At 34.4% G+C, this 20783-nt stretch overlaps 3 protein-coding genes across 3 annotated transcripts in view; 2 read left to right on the forward strand and 1 right to left on the reverse strand.

Annotated features, from left to right (window-relative positions):
* Positions 1 to 20783, reverse strand: part of LOC141381693 (uncharacterized) — an 835171-nt gene that overhangs the window by 687037 nt on the left and 127351 nt on the right. The window lies entirely within an intron of this gene.
* LOC108183846 (uncharacterized) overlaps positions 1 to 20783 on the forward strand; it is a 92394-nt gene that overhangs the window by 69346 nt on the left and 2265 nt on the right. The window contains exons 19-21 of the mRNA XM_087248931.2: positions 9407 to 9478; positions 9559 to 11449; positions 11790 to 11938. The gene's annotated coding sequence lies outside the window, so the exon portion shown is untranslated. The remainder of the gene's footprint in view (positions 1 to 9406; positions 9479 to 9558; positions 11450 to 11789; positions 11939 to 20783) is intronic.
* zgc:173705 overlaps positions 14281 to 20783 on the forward strand; it is a 129939-nt gene continuing 123436 nt past the window's right edge. The window contains exon 1 of the mRNA XM_088649653.1: positions 14281 to 17337. The gene's annotated coding sequence lies outside the window, so the exon portion shown is untranslated. The remainder of the gene's footprint in view (positions 17338 to 20783) is intronic.

Genomic DNA, 20783 nt, shown 5'->3' on the forward strand with positions numbered 1-20783 from the left:
CAGTTCAGTGGTTCAGATCAGTCACACAGCAGGCTGAGGGCTGTACTGTTTTTGTTTGGTTCACTGAATCACGCATGCGCAGTATTAACGGTTCACCGCTTCTCAATGTAAAGTTGCTGTTCTAATAACTGAATGAGAGTATATATTGGCTTATTTAGAGTCAGAGGGGTATTAGACTTGTTATAAAGTAAGTAGTTGGTGGATAAGTTCTTACTGGAGACGCGAATCGTTTCAAATGATTTAGTTCGATTTAGTGAACTAGTTCAACTGGTTCAGTTAGAAGATCCGGTTAAAAAGATTCGTTCGCGATCGCGATACAAAAATAAAACCCATTATTGGGCATAAACGTGTTAAAGTAATACTTTTAAGTATCTTTATTTAATGCTGTCGCCGTGATGCTGTCATGTCCACTCATTGCTTTTGTCGCGGGAGCAACAGCGAGGATGACTGGAGGAGAGCCGGCTCGATCTGGCCAATGGCAGCAGGAGACACTGAGGTGCGGAAGGATCAAACACAAACACCTGCAGCGCGGAATATATTTACTTCTAAAAGGCTTACAGTAAGATTATGTATTAAATACATTTACAAACACGAAAACGAGGTTTTTGCTATCATTTTAGTTCGTTTCAGTTAGTTTTGTATCTACACAACACAGTTTCAGTTAGTTCTAGTTTTTAAAAGAACTAGTTTTTAATTTTATTACAGTTAACGACAATTATTTTACATTTTAGTTTTAATTTTTCGTTTTCGTTAACTATAATAACCTTGTAATGGACATTTAAATAGTTTAAAGGAAGAATGGTATTTAAACAGTCTGACCAACGACACAAGATGAACAAATAAAGCACACCAAGACTCAAGCCATTGAGTAACATACTGGTAGGAAGACATAAAAGGATTCGAATTTATACACTTAAAATCCCTTGCTATAATTAGTATAAATATTAATTTGAAAACCTAGCCAGAAATACAAGAATATTCCCAGACATGGGAGCTGAATATATTCGTTAACATTTTTTGTGCAATAGGCACAGCAAGGAGAGGCCCTTTAGAGAAGGAAGACTTTCCCCTCACGTTAAGAAGTTATTTAAGACTTTAAGGGTTGAAGACCGTTTTCGTTATTTTTTGTATGTGTTCAAGATTTTCTTGTTTGTGTTTTTCATGTTCCGGTCACAGTGATCTTCGCAATAACATCTGATTATAGTATATGCAAAAACAGAAATATAGAGTAATTACTTTCAATATTAATGGGTTAGTAAATCCGATTAAAAGAAGCAAACTCAAGGCTAAAATAAAAAGAGAAAAGCAACAGATAATCTTCTGGCAAGAGAAACATCTTTCTGATACAGAACATAAGAAATTGGAAAAAAAATGGGATTTAAGGTTTTCTTTTTATTTTATTATCTTTCTCATATAATAATGGTCGTAAATAAGGAGTAATGACATTAATCTTAAATAAAATCTAATTTCAGTTAATTTCTGAAATTACTGATAAAAAAGGATGAAGGAACTATCGACCAAAAAGTTGCGTTAGTTAATATATTTAGACCTCCTGAAAAAGACAAAGCATTTCTCAAAAAAAAAAAAAAAGTATTATAGCTAAGGAGGTGTCAGGTATGTTGATCTGTGGGGGAGACTGGAATGTACAACTTCAGCCTAAATTGGACTCGTCCTCTAATAAGCAAATTAGTCAGAAAACTAAACAAATAAAATATCTGATTAATGGTCAGAAGAATTAGGCTTAATAGATGTTTGGAGAGACATTTACCCTCTTAAAAAATAATGTACTTTCTTTTCTACCGCCCACATGTATCATTCTAGAATTTATCTTTTTACTTTAGGTCTGATCAACATAAAATAAAAGACTGTAAAATAGGAACAAAGGACATCTCAGACCAAGCAGGAGCTTATTTAACAGTGTACCTGGACAATAAAGCCAAAAAGACATTTTGGCGATTTAACCCTTATCATTTGGATGATTTAACATGTGTAGAATATGTTAAAAAAGAACTATTAGAATATTTAAAACAATGATAATGGAGAGGGGTCACCTAGTATCCTATAGGACGCAGCTAAAGCTGTTATGCGAGGTAAACTTATAATGTGGGGATCAAGGAAAATAAACTGAATTACATGAATAATCTAAATATACAACTTAAAGAATTAGTTACTAAATATGTAATGTAATGTAAATTTATATAGCGCATTTATTGTGTATGGCCACACACCCAAAGCGCTTCACAATCATGAGGGGGGGTCTCTCCACAACACCACCAGTGTGCAGCATCCACTTGGATGATGCGACGGCAGCCACAGGACAACGGCGCCAGTGAGCTCACCACACACCAGCTATTGGTGGAGTGGAGAGACAGTGATAGAGCCAATTTGGTGGAAGGGGATGATTGGGAGGCCATGATTCAATGACTGTAAAAAATATGGACGACGCGACAGCCCCTTTCCCATTGAACGCCTTGAGGGCAAAACGCCTGTTTGACGGGCACAAACTGTCGCAAAAGACTGCTGAAATTGGAGCCTGGACATGCACAGAAGGACTGTCTGATGCTGCGTTCACACCAGACGCGGAACACGCGTCAAACGCGAGTGATTTACATGTTAAGTCAATGCATACGCGCGAATACACATCCTGCGGCACGATACGCGTGAATGTCACGGCGCGAATGATGAGAATTGCATGGCGCGAATGGCGTGGCACGAATTGAGTGTTTTAAGCGTTTGACGTGAATCACTCGAGAAAATCTGAACTTCAGCGGGCATTCGCGCCGCGTTAACCAATCAGGAGCTTGCTCTTGTGGGGGCGTGATTGTAACGTATCACCTGTTGTCGGTGTCCCAGGGGAAATCCCCCAGCAGACACCGACAAGAAGTTAATCAAACTGGGCTGGGCTCAGTCAGAAGCACCGCTGAAAACCTCCATCAGCCAGGTTAATTTTCTGGAGGAGTCTATGAGCTTAAAGAGCTAGATGCACCTCTGAAAGGATGTAGTGGACTCAGACACAGCACTAAACGTATTGATGCTGTTTATCATCCTTCATTAAGCACATAAACACTGATATTTTCTTCATAAAATCCATGTTAGCCCTTTAGATATGAAGCTAGAGTCACGGGGCAGACAAAAGCCCTGCCCTTCACACGTATCTGTGTCTGTTCTGAAGTGAATTTGACACGCGAATTAAGCAAGTAACTTCAAATGTTCACGCGGCCATTTAAGCACGATTTATCCGCACGTTCCGTGTCTGGTGTGAACACAGCATGATGGAGCCAGAGGAGGAGCCGCGAAAATGAGCGGAATCGAGCTTCCAACCAAACGCTTTATGTAAAATCAACCACGCCCCCCGAACTGCTCATTTGACTGCCGGTAACTGCACTATAACAGTCATTTGACTGCCGGTAACTGCACTATAACAGTCATTTGACTGCCGGTAACTGCACTATAACAGTCATTTGACTGCCGGTAACTGCACTATAACAAAGGCTAGCTGATGTAAATAGAAGCACTTACATTTAAAAACACAGAATATGCGGTTTAAAAACGCTGTGATGTAAGCTGTTAAACTTTAATAAACGCAATACATGCTGGACTGCAGAAATAAACGATCTTTTATACACTAGCTTGAACATGAGCACAAATAATATATTCTCTTATAACAGGGTTGTTGGTATTTGTTATCTTCATAGGGGTGGAAATAACACTTGTAAAATATGAACAATAACATATAAACAACACGTACATTTTAAAAAAGGTTTTTTATTTTTAATTAGCCATCAACAGAACCCAAAATATAGCCTACACACCGATTTACCAGGCGGGAACAATCGTGCGTTTAGAAGATAAATACAGAAGATTACTAAATATCAACAGGATATTAACACATTCCAACCCTGCAATTTGTGCAAAAAAACTGTGCAGTATTAATACAATGTCCATCTGCTGCAACATCGCTAATATATTGTTTATTGATTTTCGCTTGAATTGTTTATTTATTTAATTTTTTTTTGTCTACGTTTTCATTTGGTTTATTCGATGCCTTCATTTTATCTGGCAACGAGGAATTTACTTTCATTTTAATGTTTAGTTTGAGTTTTCAAATAAAACGCCAACAGTAAATGATGTAAATAAATAATATCTAACATTTACAGCTCTATTAGATTATATAAGATTCGGTTTCAATAATGTTTTATAACAGCAAATTCAGTAGATTACTTAATAACATGCCGAAACTTAAAATGCAGAGACGTCCTGCAAAGCAAGTTCAAATAACCTTACAGGAGATCAACGTGGAGATTATTATTTTAGACACATAAAATTAATGCTAACGATCACCTGTATTTTCCCCATACTTAAATTAGTTTGTTTTATTGTGCAGTTTTATTGTGATTTTTATATTTCTTAATTCTTGTGCACTACAAAATGTATTCAATTGTATTATTATTTAATACTTGTGCAATCAATTCAGGTTTATTGTTATTTATTTTGTCCTTTATTTGAATACTTGCGATGTATGCTGTTTGCATTTTTATTCAAAGGTTAAACTCAGTGCTACACTTTGCGTTTACATATAGCCTGCGTTTGCTGTCATATCAACACAAATGAATGTAATAACGTTAACAAATGTGAGGGTTTTATATAATGAAGATTCAATCGCGCCAGCTCCGGGCCACAGCGCATAACCTACTCGCGGCGTCTATCTTTCTCTCTCTCACACACACACACACACACACATTTTTGTGAATTGTGGGGACATTACATAGGCTACAATTGTTTTTATACTCTATACTATCGATTGCTCTAACCCCAAATCCAAACTCTAAACCCAACCCTTGCAGGAAATGATGTGTAGTTTTACTTTTCTGAAAATAACAAAAATATTTAGTGTGATTGAATTTTTACATAATGTCCACATAATTCACTATCTCCTCGTAAAATTTGTGTAATACTGATGTTGTTATATATATATACATGGGAACACGCACACACAAACACAAATAAATACATATTACAGTTTTTCTCGATTGTTTAAACACATTTGCCCACTCTGACATCACATTTTCAAAACAGTTAACACACAGGATAAAACTGAAGCTCAATGGCCAAAATGACTAATTTTGTTAGCAAAATGCTCTAACACTCACAAAACATTAAAAACATGCTACATAAGCAAATATTTCCATCAAACACCACAACTTGGTCAAATTAATTTATTCTTCAATCAATCATTACAAAATGGATGACAAAATACAGCAATCAGGATGCAATATTACTTTACAAACTCAAATGGATACTTAAAAAAAAAATTATATATATATATATATATATATATATATATATATATATATATATATATATATATATATAAAGGAAGGAGCAAAATTCATGAAGCAAATTATTCCAGTCGGCATTACAATAAAAAAAATTTACCTGCACATATTGGAATCGTGCCTCCTTTACAATGTCAGTTTCTTTGAAATGGAACTCTGTACAGCTGCTTCATTCTCACCTGGTTCCGTTTAAGGACTCGTTCTATAGTTGCCAAACTAACACTGTTTATATTTCTAAATACTCCCTGATCTGCAATTACTGCTGCCTGGATTTCACACAGTCTGATTGTATTGTTTGCCACTACCATATCTACAAGGGCAGACTCCTGTTCAATACTAAATATCTTTCCTCTGCCACCAGTGTGTGGTAATGTGTGGATTCTATAAAGTAAAAGCAAAAAGCATTAGTCACATAAATGGGATGGATAAAATATCTGCATTACTGTAGACAGTTTGTTCTGCTAACAGGACAATGCAGTAAAGCTGAAGAAAAAAAAACAGTGGTATACATTACAGTAACACAGTGAATTTCCTGTTCTCATTCCTAAAAAGCCTGACAATAGATGCCACAGTCAATAACTGTTGCCCGAACTGTTGTTTGGAACTTGAGCTCGATTTTGTCCTCTTGCTGCTGCAGATCCTCCACCATGTATACAAACTCCTCTTCCTCAGGCCCCTCTGCCATGGCCTCTTACTCTCCTTCCATGCCTGTGGCCTCTTTGATCCATGCTTGCAAATAGCAATACAGAGGTGGCATCTTTTGTTGAAGGATGAGGATTGATTACTTATTGAAGAGTTGTGCAAACAAGTTTCACACAGGTGCATTGGAAATTCATAATTATGCAAGTACTTTCTATCAGCTGTTAATAGATGTTTTCCGTTTGTTCAACACAGTGAATCCAATGGAGTTTGGGATCTTTCAATGAGATCTGTGGTGACTGTTTTGACAAAGGGTGTGAAAAATGTGTGAAACAAATGAAAAAGTGTTACGGCATTTGAAAGAGAAGACTTCTCCTGTGCTAAGAACGTGATGATGAAGATCAAGTGAATCACAGTTTCACTGAGTGTATCTTAGCAAATGAGAAAAACTGTAACTACAGAGAGGAGTCCAGGCATAGATGGTTTAACCAATGAGTTTTATAAGAGTTTTAGAGAAATTATAGTACCTGTTTTAAAAGAAGTATATGATGAGGTTTTTAACAAAGAAGAATTAAGTGAAAGAATGAAGACAGGAATGATTAAAATTATATACAAAAGAAGAGGAAGTCCTTTAGATCTGAGGAATTATAGGCCCTCAACAATGTTAAATACAGATTTTAAAATTTTAGCAAAGGTTTTAGCAAACAAACTAAGGAAAATCTTACCTAAAATTATAAGCACTACACAGGCATATGGAGTAGAGGGGAGGGACATAATAGACACAGTTCAAAGTATAAGAGATACAATATTGTATATGAAGGAGAAAAATATGAATGGATATTTAATTAGTTTGGATTTAGAGAAAGCTTATAGAGTGGAACATGACTATTTGTTTGAAGTGATTAAAAACTTTGGATTTGGGGAGAATTTTAGGAAATGGATCAACATTTTTTATTATAATATTTTGACGTATTAAGTGCAATGTTTTTTTATTGGAATGTTTTCAGCCAACAAGGTCTATAAGACAAGGATGTTCACTATCTGCACTACTGTACACATTAGTAGCTGAACCATTGGGACTAGCAATAAAAGCAATCAATGGAGTAAAAGGAATACAAATAGAAGAAAGAACCGAACTTGAGCCAATTTACCAGTATGCAGATGACACAACTTTGTTGGTTGAAGACATCCAAAGTGTAACAAAGGCAGTGGGGATTTTAAAGAGGTATTGTAAAGGGACTGGAGCTTAGATTAATGTTGAAAAGAGCGTGTGTTAGGCTTGCCACGATAAACGGTGTTGATGGTAAGACCGGTTTTAAGACGCAACACTGGTGACATGACTTTTCCACCGTGACACAGTCCACACCTTTTTTTTCTTTTTTAAGTTTTCTTTTTTTTTTTTTTTTAATGAAACATTTATTTGAATTAAATGGAAAATAAAATGATAAATAATTGACTTAAGATGAGAGCAATATAATTAAAATCTGAACATAGCTACAATGCGTCATATTTCATTTATCACATGAGGAGAAAAGAGGAGTCGAATTCACAGAAAGAAGATGGCGGACAATTTAGTGTCAAAACGCATTGCAAAAGCACCTGTTTGGCAATATTTTGGGTTTACACCAAATGCAAAAAGAGAACCTGAAGACGTCAATGAGGAAGTCTGCAAACTTTGCCTGACAAAGGTGGCAGCATCTAGAGGAAACATAACAAATTTATACACGCATCTTCAACCTACCTTTATGTTTAACTATGGGTGGGTCACGGATAGATCAATGGCCATAAATACGCAGCGCATACTCTCATTGTAAAAATCACGCTACCATCATCTCACAGTGTTTAATAATAAGTATCTTATTTTTTTCATTAAAACGAGTGATTTAGCAATGCCGCGCCATTAAGAAGCCAACTGCAGAGAAACAACAACCGCAGTGAGCACTTTTTCCGAAGTTCAGCTGTTCTTTTTTGCACTTGATTTTGCAATTAATGTTAAAAAAATCAATTGTGAATAGGCTGACAAGAGTGCATCCTGTGTGAGCGCGCATCTTTTATTACTGAGACCGCTCTCCTCAAAAACCGAAAGTTGCTTTGTCTGTCTGGCAATGTTTCGGCTTTTAATCTAATGAAGTTCATTTAGATGAGCCAATATTAAACATTGCAATAAAGTAACTGAGACGTGCGGCCACACATCGAATCTGAGGTCTGATCTTATCTCTCTCTCTTTCTCTTTCTCTCTCTCTCTCTCTCTCATACATCGAGACCCCAGACAAGTCAAGTCCCAAAACTTAGGCAGGTGCAGCTGACAGGTAGAATAGCTGAAGCCTTTGCGAAATGTCAAAATACAGCACTGAAATTAACAGGCATAATGTCTTTGAGCCAAAAAAAAAAAAAGTCTATTTGTAGGATATCTGTAAAAATGCAATTGGAGCCAATGTTATGGAGGAGTTGTGTAGCCTATTAATTATATTAATTCTAATAAAATGAAAACCAAAATAAACAATTTATTGCATTTTTCAGTTGATAAAAATATGGTAACGAAAAAAATCTAAGTGTGGGTAGTTTGTATTAATGTGTTTTAATATTAATGAAAATATGTTTAGCCTATTTAAATTTAACGGCTATATACGCCGCCAATAGACAAGCCATTCAAAACATATTATTTCACTGTGTACTGGGTTATAATGTATATTTTACAATAAAAACTTATTGTAGCATGTCTAGCTGTCATTTAAAACATGTAATTCATACCACATCAGAGCTGTGGACCTACAGTCAATGCATTGTGTAAACTTACAGGGCGTTGTTGGTCAATAGTTTTGTCTTGCTGGTCCACCAAACATAGACCAGCATCACCAGCAATACTAAGCTGGTAGACAAGCATGACCAGCAAGCCGAAGCTGGTCTACCAGCATAACCAGCAAGACCAAGCTGGTAGACCAGCATGACCAGCAAGACCAAGCTGGTAGACTAGCCTGACCAGCAAGCCGAAGCTGGTCTACCAGCAAGACCAAGCTACGTCGAGCAGTGCTGTAAAGCATGTTTAAATGCTGGATTTAGCAAACATGTTTATATTGAAAAACATATGAAATATATTGGAGAACTTTGATTTACTGAACTATGACTCCTGATCACAGATTTCAATGGTCACACCCTATACTGTACAGTCTACGGTCACATGAGTTCAGTAAAAACATCCGTCACAAACACAAACAGAGCAGATAGGGACATGCGGGGGCCAAAAGGACATGCGGGATTTACATTCAATCAAATGACATGCAGACGGTTACATGCGTGACTTTACCTAAAGCAGTATTAACACTGGATGTGGAGAAGAAAGTGTTGACGATATGCACCTCTTCTTCTTCTGGCTGTGCGTTGAGTCAGAGTGCAGAGTAAAACTCCACACCGCCACCTGCTGTATTGGAGAGATTAACATCCTTCAATGTGGATTTCCCTGAAAATGAAATGACTGCTTTCACTGCCTTCTTAAATTACCTAAGGTATTTCAGTTCCTGCATAATGTGAAGATACATTCATTGAGTTTATTCTTTCCTTATGTTTTCTTCATTTTTTTCCGCAGGAACCTGCTGGTATCCTGTAGGAATTATGAAATCCTGCAGGACAAAATGACAATATGTGCAGGCAATTCCTACAGGTTTTAGAATCATGCAGTACTTTTTACAGGAATCCTGAAGGATCTATTTTTCCCCCTGCAGGATAGCTGCAGTACTGCAGGAATTATAAAATCCTGTAGGACACATTGACGATATGTGCAGGAATTTCTTACAGGTTTCACAATGGATCCAAGCAAGTGACAAATCCTGCAGGATTTTATAATTCCTGCAGGAGTTATTTGCTGTAATTGGAATGAAAGAAAGAAATTCTGTCACTTGCTGTTAGCAATACAGTATGAGTTCTAACAGATAAACAATACAACAAACAAACAAAAACTTAATAAATACAGAAATACATAAAAGTTTACGAATAGATTATAAACAATTATAGAAATCAACCATTACTATAAACCATTTAAATTATGCATTTGCATTTTACCTTTCATTTCTATACTTTTTTATATAATTTATTAAAATGTCAATCCAGCAATCTATTTTAATTCAACTACCATCTGTTTCGTTGGATGCAAAAAAAAATAAAAATACTGCAAGAGGTGAGGCGGTGGCGCAGTAGATAGTGCTGTCGCCTCACAGCAAGAAATAATAGGAATAATAGGTTTGCTTTTTCGAACCTCGGCTCAGTTGGCGTTTCTGTGTGGAGTTTGTGTGTTTCTGTGTAATGTTCTCCATGCCTTCGCGTGGGTTTCCTCCGGGTGCTCCGGTTTCCCCAACAGTTCAAAGACAAGCATTACAGGTGAATTGGGTAGACTAATTTGTCCGTAGTGTATGAGTGTGTGTGAATGTGTGTGTGGATGTTTCCCAGATATGGGTTGCGGCTGGAAGGGCATCCGCTGCGTAAAAAACTTGCTGGATAAGTTGGCGGTTCATTCCGCTGCGGCGGCCCCGGATTAATAAAGGGACTAAACAGACAAGAAAATGAATGAATGAACAACTGCAAGACTGATCCTTGATGTAGACACATGTTGAACGTATGTCTGTGCATTTCATGAGTTCAACAAGGTCTATCCCTTCTTCTTTTAAAATGTTTGTTGCTGTTATCCCTGATTCTCTGTCTTTTTGACGAAAGCTATTTTAATCTGTGTCTATTGCCTTTTTGTGGCAGCTGGAACTGGTGCCTCTTTTTTAAGTACACTTTTTACTCAATTTTTATCCTTTAAAAAGAAGCAGGTTAGTGTTATTGTTAGTGTGATTGGTAAAAATAATGTGTTTTCTGCAATGTTAGAGTAAGTTGAATCAGTAAATTAATATAAACATTTGTTAAACATTTTAAATAAAATGCAAAATTGAAATTAGATTATACATTACAACCAATAACGTATATGTCTATTTTATACACGTATAATAATTACAATATTTTAAGTTATTATGACTACTAATGTGTGTTTGTGTATTATTTGACAAAATGGATTTGTGTAGACACAAAACAAACAGTTGTGGCTACAATAAACTATTTTCCTTTCATAGCTATTTCCTCTCTTAATAATTGTGAGATTATTATTATTATTTATTATTATTATATTTCTTGCCATTTTATACGTTTTAAAAGCACTTTAAATGTACCTCAGGAAAGTCTCTTCTCCCCCGAACCCCTTATTCGACGTTGAATCAACATTGGTTTGCTATCTGGGAAGGTTTGTGTGTGAGAAAGAGAGAGAGAGACAGAGAGAGAGAGCAGATATAGTGTAAAGAGAAAAAGAAGGGCGAAATGTATCAATAAGTCATGACTGCAACAGTAAGTGGCAAAAAAGCTAAACAAAAAAAAAGACTTTTATTTTGGCGTAGCCTGTGACGTCATCAGGCGGCGCCGCATCAGCGCTATGGTTCAACTGGAGTAAGGTTTGTTTTAAAACGTTTACAGATATAAACCGATTTAAAGTTAAAGTTCTGAAGTTTTAGCTTTTTTTTAAACGATATTAAATTATGTTCCTGCTGTTGGAAATATTATTTTACCTTTTTATACAACATACTATTTCTATAATCTATAATCTCTCATTATTTGAGAGCTATTGTTTGGATAAAGTGTGTAATAAGTGTTTTAAAGAAACGTTTTACCCGATTTCTTTTTGTTGATTACTCATATGAAGACACTTTTAAAGAGAAGTTATCTTGTTTCTGTTCAATGTTTTATTTATTTTAAACAGGACATTTTTAATGTTTTTTTTTTTATTTTAAACAGGATAAAGTGTCCAAACACAGAGAAAACTCCTGCTGAAGCGACTGATCTCCACACTGTTATAAAGATGGCGTTTATTAAAGAGGAGAGTGAAGATTTGAAGATTGAAGAAACATTCACAGTCAAACAGGAAGATCTGCAGGAACAAACAGGTTCGTTTTTATTCTCAAACATCAACTCAGTCATTTGATCCATTCAGATATATTTTAATAATAAGAATACTAAATTAAATCCATCTTGCAGCCCTGAGTGTGCTGCCTAGTTCTCCTAAATGCACATAAGCACTCATTGAAAGACAGGAATAAGTTTCTTTCTTGTTACTTGTTCTCGTGTCTTTTGTCATTATTTTATGTATTATTGTAAATTCCTTTTTTTTTTTTTTTTTACCAAATTCTTTATGGGTTTAAACTTGTTTCTAATAGTTGTTACTGGTTGTTACTTATAGTATCTGAGTTAGAACCACATTATTATAATAACTAATTACCAGGGCTATTGTTAGTGGTGGGCAAAGCGAGGCTTCGTGAAACACTGAAACTATCGAAGCAAATGTGTCGAAGCTTCGAAACGTTTCGAAACACCACTCTACGGCGACACCTAGTGGTCATTTTAATTGTATTTCACTGAAACAGCTTCAGCAAAGAACAGTTGAGCAAATTAGGGTATGAAACCCCACTTTGTAGCCATGAATCTACAAGTGGTTTTGACGAGCGGTTAGAGTCTGTGACTTCCAAGCGGGAATAATGGGATCGAATCCATACTGAAACAATAATTTTGAAATGCTTTAATACCAGTTGGTAATGCTTTGTTATTGTATCGTTTTGTTTCAACATTGCTCTGACATACGAATAAACACCTTGTAAATAAATTTGTATTGTTTTGTTCATAAAACAGGTTTGTTGCTAGATCAGATACAGTTGTGGCCAGAAGTTAACAATAATTATTTATATTATTAATTAAATTTTCCATTGTATTTTATTAACGTCTATCCAAAACCTAAACCCATCACAGTACTGTAAAAATATGAATTATTGTTTTACAGTGTTACAAAAATGATGCTAAATTGATGGCGTATCCGCAGCTGTATCCTATCTAGACTACACCATAAAACAGTCACATGATTAAAATATATAAAATCATGATTTTGGAGAATTTGGACTAGTCGGGATTCGAACCCAAAACAAAATTGTATCTTAGATCAGTTGTGCACACGCACGGTCCACTAAACCATACAAGACACAGTTACGTCATTGATCATGCCAGTCAAATGGAGATTCTCCGGGTCTTGAAACGCCTCTGAGATGATCAATGCTTTGAATCGCTTTAGTCACGTGACCAAGTGTTTCGAAACACTTAAGTCACGTGACCTGGGTGTTTCGGCTCATGCTTCGGTGCAGTGTTTCGAAACACTTGCGCTTCGGGATCTCGACACTGTGTCGAAACGTCAGTTTCACGTCAGCCATCCTTAGCTATTGTATTTAAACAGGGTTTCCGCGAATCATAAAATGTCCTAAATTCCAAAATCTAAATTTTAGGCCTTAAAAAGTCTTAAATTTTTCTGAAATATTGTGTTGTAGGTCTTAAATCTTTTTAAAACAAGTCTTCATTTTGCTTTGTTCATGATTTACTACCCAATCTGGCCAAAACCCATACAATCACCAACAATCCATCTCAATAAAACTTTCAACTTTTTAATTAAAAAAGGACGTTTTAACTCTATTTATCATAATAGTTTAATTATTTCTTTTACAATAACATTTGTTTAAATGTGATCTATGTATTTACTGCTGAGGACATCTACCTGGACAGATTGTTGTGCATAGATTTAGTTTATTATAGTTTTAAAAACTTTTAAAACATTTGTTAATTTTTTTTGTATTTTTTCAAAGTTTATGTTGGGAAAAAGTGTATGGATATAAGTAAAGGCTTGTTTTTACACAATATTTAAAATCTTTTGCTAAGAAATATCTAAAATATTGTAATTTTATATTATTCATTTATTATTGTATTATTAAATGTATTAAAATCATAATATTTTTAAGGGCAAATAAAAACCATTTTCATCTGGGCCATTTGAAAAATTCCTTAGCTTTTAGCCCTTTATGAGTATAAATTTTCATTCATAATGGTCTTAAAAAGTCCTAAATTTAACTTGGTGAAACCTGCAGAAATCCTGGTTTAAAGCATGTCACAAACGTGGATGCCCACAATTTTAAACATGCTGAATGAAATGGACACTAAAATAATTAATTATTATAAAACATTTTACAGTATTCTAAACTATTTTAATGATGTTGTGGGACAACATGAGGCAAAATAAACAAATTATAGTAGAACAATAATGTTTAGCATTGCACTGACTAAAACTGGCCAACAAACTAGTCTAAAAATGACTTTTGCTGTTTAAGAAATGGATTACAGCATGCTTATGATATGCAAACATTTGAGTGTAAAGTTTATTAGAATTTTGACCATATTCTTTGTTTACCAGCAGACATTGGAATCTTTTTGCTTGAGACTTTATTTAAAGAATTAATTTTTAGATCCTAAAAACAGTGTTATGCTGCTAAGGCATGGGACGATAACAATTTTCAAGGTATAAAGCTGACAAAATATTCTGCTATATCATTACTACTGTATATGTAAGGTTTTTATGTTTTAAGTTTTTCAGGACAACAGTATCTCCAGCAGAAAAGATATCAAAAGATGCCATTTTAAATCATAAAGAAATCTGTGTTTCTGAAACTAATGAAGACAGCAGAAGTCAATGATTCTTTAGAATTATTCAGCCTGACATGTTTACTGCTCCAAAATACTTTCAAAGTTTCTCAAAAGAAAATATATTGTGTTCAAAGGGAAAATGTGTTTGTTTTTTTACCCAGACATATAAAAAAATATTCATTTTAGAGCAGTAATCACAGTACCATGAAACTGTGATATTTTTATTCAAGGTTATTAGAATTAGAATCTTATACTGGCCCTTGCCTAATGCTGCTTAATGTTGCAAAGTCAAAATTTCTATTTTTATTATTTTTGTTTGTATGTATAGTCATGAACACACTTCACTGTTAAAAATTGTCCCGTTAAAAAACAGTAAAATACTGGCAGCTGCAGTTGCCAGCAATGTACTGTTATTTTACAGTATGTTGCTGTAAAAATACATGGACTACATTGATTTACACAATACTCAAGTGAACTCATTTTGCTCACTGAAAGCAACTGCCTCAACTTGGTCAACTGCTGAATGAGTTTATGAAGTAATGTGCTATATATGCTTAGAAGCATACTTATAATGATAATTTATTTTAGTTAATTAGAAAAGTTTGGTTTAACTCTAATGTCTTATTTTTCACAACAGCACACATACATGTAAATCTGGAATCACCAGAGAGATTCTGACTGCATCAGCAACTAAACAGCCGCTATCTTTAAATAAAGAAACATACAGAATAACATCAGCAGTTCATTGTTCATCTTTAACTCATACACTGGCTCTACTCTCCTCCACAACGGTGACAGACAGAAGAAATTAGCTTCAGGTTTTACAGTAAAATACTGTTTTTTCCTTGATTTAACAGTAATCTACTGGCAGCTGTGGTTGCCAGCAATCTACTGTTTTTTTACAGTCTATTTCTGTAGTGTAAATTAACAGTATATTCCTGTTAAAATACATTTTTACACTGTGTTTTTACCTCTCACACCTTTAACCCTTTAAACCCCAGAGCATACACTTCAGTTTTAGTTGAAGTGTCCACACTACTGAGTGTTTAAGAAACATGGAGCAAAGCTGAAGTAAATTCATTAATTAACTGACTAATTAAATGATAATTGAGGATTAACAATGAACAAATGAAGAAATACTGAAGGGAAAAAACAAGAACAGAACATACAAAACTTTAGTCACAGCTTTATAATGAAATAACCTGAAGAACAACAAATGATTAAATCATTTAAATGATCAGCGGATGATTAAAGAACTCTACAAACATCATCACCAGCTACACTTATTACTTAATACATGTATTTTTGTATAACATCTACTAAAGTTATTCTTGAGAAAAAGTTAAAGTTTTACGTCACCATCATGGAGAACAGAGTTTGCTTTAGTTGTGCTCTTAGCCCTGTCATTTTGAACATTTATATATCTTGGCTGCTGCAATTGTTAAGAACTTTGTTTAAAAAGTTCCTTTGTTGAGGCAAGCCAGCCAAAAACCTAAATAAGATCTGGTGATGTTCATGTTGCTGTTAAATGGCAGAGTCTGTTCTCATTTCGTATAATAAAATTTACTGCTCCTATTCAATGTTAAATCTATTGTTTTACATTATATGTCTATATATGGCAATGATTTCTGGAAGTTTTTAAGAATATCTTGGACAAAACACTGCTCTATGGTGCAAATTGCACTCAAAGAGACATCAATAATCAGCATATGAACCTCAATAATGGTGACAACTAACAAAATTAACAGTTTAACTCACAAACAGGCAACTGAAAGTCTAAATATAAACAACAGCAGAATCAAACACAAAAAAAGAAAACTGTTAGACCATTATACAACATTTATTTATACCGCAATGCATGCTGGGATATTTGTACCGTGCCACTCCCAGCAAGCATTGCAGCATGAAACATTTGAGATGTTACCATTGTTGAGATACAAGGTCAGATTCATGAGGTCTGAGTGTGTATTTGTTATATCTGAACTGTTTTTGTATGTTATTTCTTAACTGTTAAGTAATTACGGAGGTATCTTTACTGTTTCCACTTCTCATTAATTAAATTAATACCAGCAACTAAGCATAAAATCTATTGCATGAGGCCCTTCTTCCAGATTTATATCAAAACATTTATCAGAACTAATTTCAGACAAATAGATTTCTCTATTTATTGACTTTCCAACTTGATTGTTATAATACAAGCATTTTGTTAACTCTTTATTATAGTAATTGGAGAGTCTGAATTAATAAGTTCAAGGGTGAAGAGCCCAACTAAACCAGCCCCTCACTCCATTACGGTGACACAAAAAACACCTTAATTTCTGTTGCATCTCAATGAGAATAGTTTGGAAGTCAAATCAGTCAGTAATAAGTGTGTGTCTGCTGTTGTTTGTGGAGTTGTTTAATGATCCTCTGCTGAGACTGAAGCTGTTTTATTTGATTTGATTTTATTTAATGTTGTAACTCAAGTCACTGTTTGTGTTTCTTGTTTATTTTCTTCAGTAATTGTGATTATTAACAGCAGGTGTTCATCAGTGTCTGAATTCACTCATTAGTGTTCATTAAAACTGTCAGGTGAACTATATTAGTTAACTAGTGTATGAAATAGTGAACAAGGACACAAAGCGTGATTTCAAACACAGACTTCAAAACATCGAATCTGAACTCTGTTAGCTCACAGTTTTCTGCAGTTGGTTACTTTCTCGAAAACAAAAAATGTTACCCAGAAAGCACTGTTTTTAACAGAATATTACTGTTTTAGTGAAAAAACATTATTTTACCGTAGAATCTGACCGTTTTTTAACAGCAATTTTTTACAGTGTTGTTTGCAGAGCAAGTAGTGTGACCGTTTTCTGCCATTTATTATTCCTGGTCATTTCTCCAAGAGGCACTTGAATTGGAAGTTCTAAAACATTAGCATATGAAATCAGGTCACTGCTATGACATGATTGACAATTTTTGTATGTCGCTGTTTGTCTTTGTGCTCTGTTTATGCTGAGAACTGATGCTGAGTATTCTTGGTCATTCTAACTCTGAATAACAAAATCCTTGGTTATCAGTAAGCACGTTCCACACTGCTCATGCTATACCAGGGGCTAACAAATAATCCTAGATGTTCATTAACAGACATTACACATTCCCAACCACTGGGTTAACATTATTATTTGTATATTTATGTTGTCACTGTCCCTGATTAGACAAACAGCAGGTCACCTTTTTTAATGGCATTTCTGCATCTTGTCAGGTATGTAAAATGTCATCATGTAGGTCTTCAGCTAAGCCTCAGGACATGCACAAAGGCAAGAAAACAAAGACAAATATACAAGTGAATGAAACCAAGTTGCAAAGTATGTCATCTATGTATGCTAGTTCCCTTCAAAACCCAGGCAGTGTTTCCTCTAGAATTTTTTCCAGCTGTAGCGGCAGGCCTTTTTTAGACAGATCTACCAACTACGTGTGGTGTTATTTCAATGACAAATGTCGTGACCCCAGTATTAGAAGTCGAGATCACATTTATGTAATAGCCTACAGCATGCGGATCTCTTTTTTTGTACATTTATGAATGTCTCTAATTGACCTACAGAACGATATTAATGCGTCCTGAAGTAAAGTGAAACGGCTATAGATCGTGTTTGCTGGCCTCACGCATCTGTCAGTCAGCCAGTCAGTCTGTCAGCACTTATTCTTAACGGGGTAAACAAATAATACACAGCACTACTACGATTACAGAGAAGTTCACGCTGTTATTATTCACTCAACCTTTTAATACATTTTGACGTTTAATACGTTATTACTGGCTATTAAAAAAATTAAATGTTTTGAATGAGAAGCTGTAATGTAGCCGTGGCGGGATGAATTTTGTCATGGTGCCCCGCCATGGAAGAATTAATGTAGTGGAAACCATGCCAGAGGAGCAAATATATACATTTTCTACCCCATTAAAGGCTTCTTTCTCTTTATGTAGTTAATAACAAAAGATATATGTATTTTTGGCTGTGAGACATAGTTTGGACAAAGTTGTCTGTGATTGTCCTTTTGTAAAGTCATGCAGTGTAAAACTCCCTGTCGCCAATCCATCTTGCAGTGTAAACAAAGCAGTAACAAAACACTAACCCAGATAGTCATGCAGTGTGAAAAACATCCGTAACACGAATATTTTGAAAATCATGCAGTCTGAACTCAGCATTAGTCCCTTTATTCATCAAGGGTTACCACAGTGGAATGAACCACTATCTTTTTTAGCATATGTTTTAAACAGCGGATGTCCTTCCAGCTACAACCCAGTACTGAGAAGCATTTGCATAAGTTATATCAGTGTTACCTTAAGGATTTTTTCCAGCTGTAGCGGCAGGCCTTTTTTACACAGATCTACCAACTACCTGTGGCGTTATTTCAATGACAAATGTTGTGACTGCAGTATTAAAAGTTGAGTTCGCATTTATGTAATAGCCTACAGCATGCAGATCTCTTTGCTTGCCCAGGTAAAAAAAAAAGAAAAAAGTGCACTAAAATGCACTTCAAGTATACTTAGTACACTTTTTTCAGTAATGTGCTAAAAGTGCTCTATTTTCGCAAACTAATTTTGTACTTAATGTACTAAAAGATAGTATTAAGTATATGTTAAGATAAACTTAATACCATCTAAGTGCACTCAACTGTGCTATTGAGACACCTGGAAATTGAACTAAAATGTGCTTTTAAAAAATATGTTTAGTTACAACTAGAAATTTGCTTGAACCCTAATTTTAAACATTTATAAATATTTTTGAGAATAGCTTAAAGTATAATAGTAATATATTAAAACAATATACAAAATGTGAAAAAGTGTGCTAAAATACAATTTAAGTACACAAAGTACATCTTTTAAATAATGTTCTAAAATTGCTCTATTTTTACACACTAATTTTGTACCTGATGTACTAAAATATATTATTAAGTATATGTTAAGATAAACTTAATACCATCTAAGTGCACTCAACTGTGCTATTTTGAGACACCCTGAAATTGATCTAAAATGTGCTTTTAACATACTATATCTGTATTTTAAAAAATATATATTTAGTTACAACTAGAAATACACTTGAACCCTACTTTTAAACATTTAAATATATTTATGACTAATTTAAAGTATAATAGTAATATATTAAAAGAATATACAAATTGTAAAAAAAAAAGTGTGCTAAATACTGTATTAAAAGTGCTCGATTTTCCCAAACTAATTTTGTATTTAATGTACTAAAAATTAGTATTAAGTACATTTTAAGAACAGTGAAAGACCAGTTGCGATGAATAAAAAAAAGAGTCAGGAATTAAATAAAATAGAAGGAAATTTAATTACTTTTTTTGTAGTTTTGACTGCAAGAAATCAGCTTCAGCACTCTCCATGAGCTCCACAGGTCGACCTTCCTTACATTCAGGATACAGTGATATTTATGCTAACAGAGTCAACAAACCTATGTCATTAGATTGTTTAGACATCCTCACGTAATTGGTTAGACAAAAGATAATTAAGTAGAAGGATAAACAGTCCAGAACAATTTTAGAATATGCAATGTAAAACATATGTATCCTTAGATTATCATATTATTGACTACACTGGATATACACAAACATAGCATCCCTTCTGCATGCCCATTCTTGGCTTTCCTGATCATTCCTTGACCCACAACACACACATACTTCAAGACAATAATGTTTTGGTAAGATTACCACACTCAAAATCAATTTAAGTGTTAGTGATAATTGCATTCACATTAAGTGTACTTAAGTACAACTTTTGGGAAAATGTACTTCTACTATAATACATTACTAATAGATGTTTTATATATTAACTTATTTTAAACTTAAACAGTGTACTAAAAATCAACTAATGTTTAAAGCATTTAAAGCACACTTTTGAAAAAAACACACTAATAAAACTCTTTTGGGTGTTTTTTTCTGTAGTGTACTTTATTGTAGTACACTAAAAATGTATTTAAGTATTACTGGTATTTGGTATACTTTTGTCAAGTGTACTAAAGTCCTACTAAAGTATAAACATACTTATTTAGTATATTTACAGTGTAAAACCATCAAACTTTTATTTAACACAAAAAACAACAATGTACTAAAAATGTATTTGCGGGTATTTAAGTCTATTTTAATTGCATTTAATTATATATTTTTTTCACCTGGGATGTCATCTCCTCATCACAGTTTACAGCAAACGTGGCATTAAGCTTTTGCACAAGTTCATTCATTCATTTTCCTTCGGCTTAGTCCCTTTATTTATCAGGGGTCGCC

The sequence above is a fragment of the Danio rerio genome, chromosome 4 (genome assembly GCF_052040795.2).
Source record: "Danio rerio strain M-AB ecotype USA chromosome 4, GRCz13ab, whole genome shotgun sequence".
Lineage (NCBI taxonomy): Eukaryota > Metazoa > Chordata > Actinopteri > Cypriniformes > Danionidae > Danio > Danio rerio.